Genomic DNA, 8,309 nt, shown 5'->3' with positions numbered 1-8,309 from the left:
GCAAATGTACCAAAAGGTGTGTTAATTTTGTTAGTTTCTTTTTAAGAAAACCAATTCTTAGTATCACTGACTTTCTATTGTTTTTTAAAATTATCTATTTAATTTATGTCTGCTTTAATCTGTTTATTTTTCCCTTCCTTTTGCTAAAATTCACTTTCTTCTGTTTTTTTTCCCCCCCTAGTTTCCTTAGGTATGAAATTAGGTTGTTAGGCCGGGCGCGGTGGCTCAAGCCTGTAATCCCAGCACTTTGGGAGGCCGAGACGGGCGGATCACAAGGTCAGGAGATCAAGACCATCCTGGCTAACCCGGTGAAACCCCGTCTCTACTAAAAAGACAAAAAACTAGCCGGGCGAGGTGGCGGGCGCCTGTAGTCCCAGCTACTCCGGAGGCTGAGGCAGGAGAATGGCGTGAGCCCGGGAGGCGGAGCTTGCAGTGAGCTGAGATCTGGCCACTGCACTCCAGCCCGGGTGACAGAGCAAGACTCCGTCTCAAAAAAAAAAAAAAAAAAAGAAATTAGGTTGTTGATTTAAGTCTTTTTTTTTTTCTTTTTTAATATACATATTTACATCTATAAATTTCTGTCTCTGCATGGCTTTTGCTGCATCCCATAAGTTCTGGTATGTTATATTTTTCTTGAATTTATCTCTAAGTATTTTTTAATACCCCTTGTGACTTACTTGACTCATTGTTTAAAAGTGTGCAGTATAATTTTCACATATTTATGGATTTTTTTGTTTTCCTTCTGTTGATTTTCTTTCATTCCATTATGATTGAAGAAGATACTTCATATGATGTCATTCATCTTATATTTGTTAAGACTGATTTTGTGGCCTAACATGTGATCCATTCTAGGGATCATTTTGGTGGAGCTTGAGAAGAATGTATATTCTGGATAAAGTATTCTATTTTTGTCATTTGTTCCAATTTATCTATAATGTTGTTCAACTGCTCTATATTCCTGTTGATCATCTATCTCATTCTATTATTTAAACTGAGATGTCAAACACGTCTATTATTGTGCTGCTGTCTATTTTTCACTTCAGTCCTGTCAATATTTGATTTACATATTGAGGAACTGGCTGGAACAGTTAAGAACATATTTAGGAACAGGTTGATGGTAGTGCAAATAACTATATTCTTTTATGTTTTCACTAAAATAACATTTTTATTCTTATATAATATCATTCTCTAACAACTTTTAACTTAATTTTTTTCCTTATGACAGCCATGTCTGTACTGTTTTTATTATGCTGGAATGTATTTTTCCATATTATGGAATACATTTTTCTACCTTTCACTTTCAGTCTACGTCCTTAGATCTAAAGTGAATTTGTTGTAGACACGATGTGTTTGGATTTTTTAATGCATTCAGGCAACTACATCTCTTGATTGAAAAGTATATTTCATTCACTTTTCTTTTTGAGATAGGGTCTCACTCTCATACCCAGGCTAGAGCACAGTGGTGTGATCACAGCTTACTGCAGCATCAACCTGCCTGGCTCAGGTGATACTCCCATCTCAGCCTCTGGAATAGCTGGGACTACAGGCGTGTGCTACCACATGCAGCTAATTACTATTTTGTTTTTATTTTTGTTTGTAAAGAAAAAAATGCCACATTACCCAGGCTGGTCTCAAACCTCTGGGCTCAAGTGATTTGCCCACCTTGGCCTCCAAAAGTACTCAGAATATAGGTAAGAACTCACTGTTCCCAAGTATTTCTTACTTTTCTCTGTTTTCTCTTGCTGTCTTTCTTTCTGTTTCATTTTATTTTTGTAACATGTTTTGAATATCTTCTCACATCTTTTTGTGTATATTTATATACTGTATGATTATCATTGTAATTACATGAACTGTATTAAAATTATACATTCTAAATTTAGAAAAAGTCTACTTTTTTAGTTACACCTCATTTATATCATACATTACGTGTTTAGATGTTACTTATTAACATAGATTTGTGTTTTTTAAGTTTTGTCTTCATGTTCTGTGCACCAAAATTAAATAATACAGTTTACTATGTTTGTTCAGGTATTTATCTTAATGGATAATTTTATATTTCTCTACACATGATGTTTCTGTCCACTGTCTTCATTTCAATGTGAAGGACTCCCTTTAGCATTTCTTATAGAGTAGATCTGATCATAATGTACATCCTCAGCATTTACTTATTTTGGAATGTCTTCATTTCAGAAGAAAAGTTTTGTCAGATACCACTGATAGTTTTTTTCTTTCAATGTTTTGAATATTTCATCCCATCTCTTTTTTTTGGCTTATGAGGTTTCTGTTGAGAAATCCCTTCATAATCTTATTTAAGCTTCTTTGTGTGTGATGAGCTACTTTTTTTTTTTTTTAAGGTTTTTTTATTTTTATTTTTTTCCTCTTGTTCAGGTTGGAGTGCAATGGTGTGATCTCAGCCCACCTCAACTTCTGCCTCCCTGTTTCAAGTGATTTTCCTGCCTCAGGCTCCCAAGTAGGTGGGATTACAGGCATGCACCACCACGCCCAGGTAATTTTGTATTTTTAGTAGAGATGGGGTTTCTCCATGTTGGTCAGGCTGGTCTTGAACTCCTGACCTCAGGTGATCCACTCGCCTCAGCCTTGGAAAGTGCTGGGATTGCTGGTGTGAGCCATGAACCTGGCCAATGAATCACTTTTGTCTTTCTACTTTCAACATTTTCTCTTACTTTAGTCAATGTGATGTAATATATCTTGGTGTGGTTCTCTATGAGTTTTTTCTCTTTCAAAAATGTTTGAGCTTCTTGAATTCGTATGGCTTTTTCTTACCTCAGAATAAGGAAATTTTGGTATATTATTTCTTCACGTATGTGTTCTGTTTCTTTCTTGCTTTCTTTTGCCATTGCCATAATGCTTATATTGCTCTGCTTGATAATATATGATAAATTCCTCAGCCTCTTTGTTTTTCTTTACTGTTTTTACTTTTTGAATCTCTGACTTGATTATTTCAAATGCTATTGAATCCATATAGATAATTTTTCAGTTTAAAAAAAAAATTCTGTCTAGATGGTGTAGGTTTGTTTTTTGTTTTTTTTGTTTGTTTGTTTGGTTGGTTGGTTGGTTGGTTTTGTTTTGTTTTGTTTCTAAGATGGAGTTTCACTCTTGTTGCCCAGTTTGGAGTGCAATGGTATGATCTCAGCTCAGTGCAACATCCAGCCCCTGGGTTCAATCAATCCCTTTGCCTCAGCCTCCCAAGTAACTGCGATTACAGGCATGCGCTACCACAACTGGCTAATTTTTGTATTTTTAGTAGAGAGAGGGTTTCACCATGTTGGTCAGGCTGGTCTCAAACTCCTTCCCTCAGGTGATCCCCACCCCTCAGCCTACGAAAGTGCTGGGATCACACATATGAGCCACCGTGCCCAGTCTAGATGTTGTAGTTTTTAAAATGATTTCTATTTCTTTGTTGAATTTCTCTTTTTGTTCATATTTTATTTCCTGATTTTCTTTAGTTTTCAGGAATTCTCATGGCAGTTATTTTAAGTTTTGTCTGACTGCTTAGAGATCTTCATTTCTTTTGGTTTGGTCACTTGAGTTTCATTTAACTTCTACAATTTGCCCACAATTCTGTTTCTTTCAATCATATGTAAACTTTTGCTCCAATCTGAACTGTTGGAAGGGAAAAAAGGGACACATCTCTTTTAGTCTTAACATACTGGTTTAGAGCAAAGGAAGAGCTTGACCAATCAGTTCAGAGGTTTTGGAATATCTCAGATTTTTCTTGCAATGTTAATTCTTTTGGTTTTGCATGCAGAACTGTGTCTCTAAATGGCTGTTGTCTCCACATTTTTCATCAGCTTTCAAGTTATGCTGCCAGTCCCATTAGTGTTTAGGTGAAAGTAGTGTTTCAGAAAATCTCAGACAAATCAAAACACTGAATGCAAAATGCCCTGTTTGCTCTGCCAAAGAATGACTCTTAGTTTAGGGAGGTTTCCTCCTGGATATGCTATTATAGGAAAACAGCTTGTTATATGGCAAGAGTAATGTCATTTTGAAGCAAAATTGCCATCATGATCAATATTTTACACCTGTAGCAATGTCTTTAAACACTCCCTGTAGCATTGCTAAACCCTCCTAAAGATGCTTATATGACCTCCCCAATGGCCACAAGTTTTCTCAGAAAGTCTTAGGCAATGGTTTTCCCAGAAAGTCTTAGGCATGACCAGATGCACAGCTTTACCCAAAACGCTTCCTTCACCATCTTGCAGCTGCCGATACATCACTTCTGTTTGTCTCCATTAGTTTTTTTTTTTTTTTTTTTCTGAGAAACTAGATTTGTCAGCCTCTTTCTTTCTTTTTTCTCTCCCCCTCCTCCTCCTCCTCCCCTCCTCCTCCTCCTCCTCCTCCTCCTCCTCCTCCTCCTTCTCTTCTTCTTCTTCTTCTTCTTCTTCTTCTTCTCTTCTTCTTCTTCTTCTTCTTCTTCTTCTTCTTCTTCTTCTCTTCTTCTCCTTCTTTTCCCTCCTCCTCCTCCTCCCCTCCTCCTCCTCCTCCTCCTCCTCCTCCTCCTCCTCCTCCTCCTCCTCCTCCTCCTCCTCCTCCTCCTCCTCCTCCTCCTCCTCCTCCTCCTCCTCCTCCTCCTCCTCCTTCTTCTTCTTCTTCTTCTTCTTCTTCTTCTTCTTCCTCTTCCTCTTCTTCTTCTTTCTTTTTGAGATACAGTTTCTCTCTGTTGCCCAGGCTGGAGTACAGTGGTATGATCTCAGCTCGCTGCAAATTCCATCTTCTGAATTCAAATTATTCTGCTGCCTCAGCCTCCTGAGTAGCTTAGATTACAGACATGCACAACCATGCCCAGCTAATTTTTATATTTTTAGCAGAGATGGGGTTTCACCATGTGGGCCAGGCTGGTCTTGAACTCTTGATATCAAGGGATCCTCCCACCTCTGCCTCCCAAAGTGCTGGAATTACAGGTGTGAGCCACCATGACTTGCCCTGTCAGCCTCTTTCTTTGGCCTCTCAGCTCCATTGGCCTTTAGGAGTAGATTCACATATACCTACTCACTGCAAAACAACTGTGGTTTTCCTAGGGGAAGGGACATAGACAGGTATGAAAATGCTTCAAATTTTCTAACCACTTGCTGGAGTCCCTTCTGGGTTTTATGTTGGCCTGGGGGCTTTTTGTCAGCATGTCTTTAGGGTTCTCACAAAGATGTTCTGGCCCATATAGCATCGTTATCTGGGTGTCTCTCTGAGAAAAGTTGGGCTTATAGCTTCCTAATCTTCTGTTTTACTGATGGTACTCTGCCAATCTGTCTTCAAATTGGTGAGTTTGATCTATTTAAATTTAACATAATTTAAATAAGGAAAGAGTTAGTTCTGCCATTTTGCTACTTGTTTCTATGTGTCATATCTCCTTTGTTCCTCAATTCCACCACAACTCTCTTCTATTTAGTTTAACTGGTTGTCTGTAATATGTCATTTTGAATTCCCTTTTATTTACTTTTCTGTATTTTTAAAGTTGTTTTCTTAGCTGTTACCCTGGGGATTAAAATTATCATTTTAACCTTTAACCTTATCAAAACCTATGGATTAATACCAATATAAATTTAATAGTGTACAAAAACTCTAGGACAATTGAGATTAGAAAGCTACAGGCACATCTCAGCACCTTTATTTTGTATTGTCACAGATTATATCTTTGTAAGTTATGTGTCCATTGACATAGATTGGAAATTATTGTTTTATTTAAATTATTTAAATTTTTCTTTAAAATTGTATAGAAAAAGGAGTTACACAAACCAAAAATTTAATAATAATGGCTTTTGTATTTAACTGTATATTTGCTTTTGCCAGTGTTTTTCTATTTCTTCATATAGTATCAATTTTCTGCCCGTGCCTTTTTATTTTATTTTCCCCTTAATATTGCTATAGGGCAGATAGCAAAATAATCAATTTGTTTATCTGGAAATGTCTTAATTTCACCTTTATTTTACATTGGGAATTGTTGGTGCAATAAAATTCATGGTTAATGTGGTTTCTTTTAGTGCTTTGAATATGCCATTCTAAGGACTGGATTTATGGTGTTTAATGGGCTTTTAATGTTATCAAGGATCCCATTTTCACAATTTGCTTCTCTCTAGCTGCTTTCAAAGTTCTTGTTTTTTGTCTTTTTCCAGTTTGATTATATTGTATCTCAGGGTGAATCTCTTTTATTAGTTGATTCTGCTTAGAGTTTATGAATCTTCTTAAGTTTTTAGATTCATGTATTTTATCAAATTTGGGAGCTTTTACCTGTTATTTCTTCAAATATTATCTGTCTTTTCAACTTATTTCCAACTTCCAACTCACATGATGCATATAGTAGTCATTTGATCATGTCCCACAAGTCTCTAAGAGTATAATTTTTAAAATTCTTTTTATTTTCTACTTCTCAGACTGGATGATTACAGTTTACTTATCTGCAAGATCACTTATTCTTACTGTTTTTTTCATTTTCTTTTTACTTGAGGCAGAGTCTTGCTGTGTTGCCAGGCTAGAGTGCAATGGCATGATATCGATTCACTCCAACCTCCCACCTCCTGGGTTCAAGTGATTCTCCCGCCTCATACTCCTGAGTAGCTGGGACTGCAGGTGTACACCACCACACCTGGCTAATTTTTTTGTATTGTAGTAGAGACAGGATTCCACCATGTTGGCCAGGATGATCTCAAACTTCTGCCCTTGGGATGTGCCCTTCTCGGCTTCCCAAAGTGCCAGGATTACCAGTGTGAGCCACCGTGCCCAGACTTTTTTTTTAAAGCTTCAATATGCTTCTGAACCTCCCTACTGGATTTTTTATTTCACTTACTGTATTTTCAACTCTAAAATTACTGTTAGTTATCTTTTAAAATAATTACCTCTTACCTGTATTTCTATTCTTATATATTTTTCTTGATTATCTTTAGTTCTTTGTCTTCAGTTTCCATTAGTTGCTTAAGCATATTTAGAACAGTTGATTTAAAGTTTGTCTAAACCCAACATTTTGGTTCCCCCAAAATAGGTTTTGTAATTTTTTCCTGTTAATGAGTGTGCTTTCTTGTATCTTTGTATTCTGCATCTGTTTTGTTGAAAAGTGGATATTTTGAACGTTATTACATGTACAAATAAGAAAGAAAAGAGGAAGAGGAGAAAAAGGAAATGCCTGTCTATATCTTTGTTGATTGACTATACATTGGAACACTTCCTCAATGCTTAGCATGACCAATTTACAATACTGCCTTAGCCTTCTTTCTTGCCTGAGTGTAAAGACACAAAAAACACTAAAGTTTTTGCCTTATTGTGTTTACAGGTGTTTCCTAAGCATGTATGTGTCTCTGATACGTAGCAGTCTTTAAAAGACCCTATTTTCTCCTAAAATTTTACTCTATGTCCTTTCCTTTTAGGCTTTCATTGTGTCTACTATGTTCTTCAGCATTGCCATTTCTTGTTGCTGTTCCTGTTTTACTGCCAACAGTAGAGGCTTATTAATTTGGCTTTTCTTGAGAACCACATGAACTCCAAGCTAGGTAAAGCAAAGGAACATACCTTATGAAAGTCCATAAAATAATTTCCATTAAAGTAAAAAAAAAAAAAACTATCCATTTCCTTGGAGCAAGGTTCATTGTGTTCCTTATGAAACTAAGTATACACACCACGTATGTGGGCTATCATCTTCACATTTTCTGGCATGCTAGGAAAAGAGGTAGAACTAGTTTAAGTTAAAATACAATACAACACTAATGTGCTATAGTGGCTTTTTTACTTGCTAAGATTTTTGGCTTTTGGTTTTTAGTTTTGGTATACTTTTGGCTATTTTTGGATTTCTGATAAGGCTGATTCTAATAGTTTTTGCCAAGCGTTTTAGTATTTTTGGGGAGGGATCGCCTTCAGGGAGTACTAACTTCAGTTTTTGGTTTCTGCTTTATTTTGTAAGAGCAAAACTGTATTGCTGCTGTAATAGTGTTAGATCTTATTTACAGAGAAACATGTTAGAAATGCCCTTGTGATCTCTCTGTATTTAACATGATTTCTCTTTAGGTATTGACCAGCTCACTTTTCATACAGAAGTGTTGGAGCACTGACCGTGCCTAGAAATACCTGTGTTTCTTTTGTACATAAGTTATTGCAAAGATTTCTTAAATTGAATTTGTCTTATTAGGAAATGGGGGAACACAGGACTAAGGAGGAAGAAACTGATTTGGAGCCCATATGATGGGAAATGTAGAGGGTTAAAGAGGCTACATTGAAGAGTTTAAATAGAAAGGGATATTCTTGTGGAAAAGAAAGGTTGGTTTCCCTTCCCTTATTATTTATATCACTGGACAACTCTCAGGAATAAG

The sequence above is a fragment of the Rhinopithecus roxellana genome, chromosome 22, assembly GCF_007565055.1.
Source record: "Rhinopithecus roxellana isolate Shanxi Qingling chromosome 22, ASM756505v1, whole genome shotgun sequence".
Classification (NCBI taxonomy): Eukaryota; Metazoa; Chordata; class Mammalia; order Primates; family Cercopithecidae; genus Rhinopithecus; species Rhinopithecus roxellana.
This window is presented reverse-complemented; position numbering follows the sequence as displayed.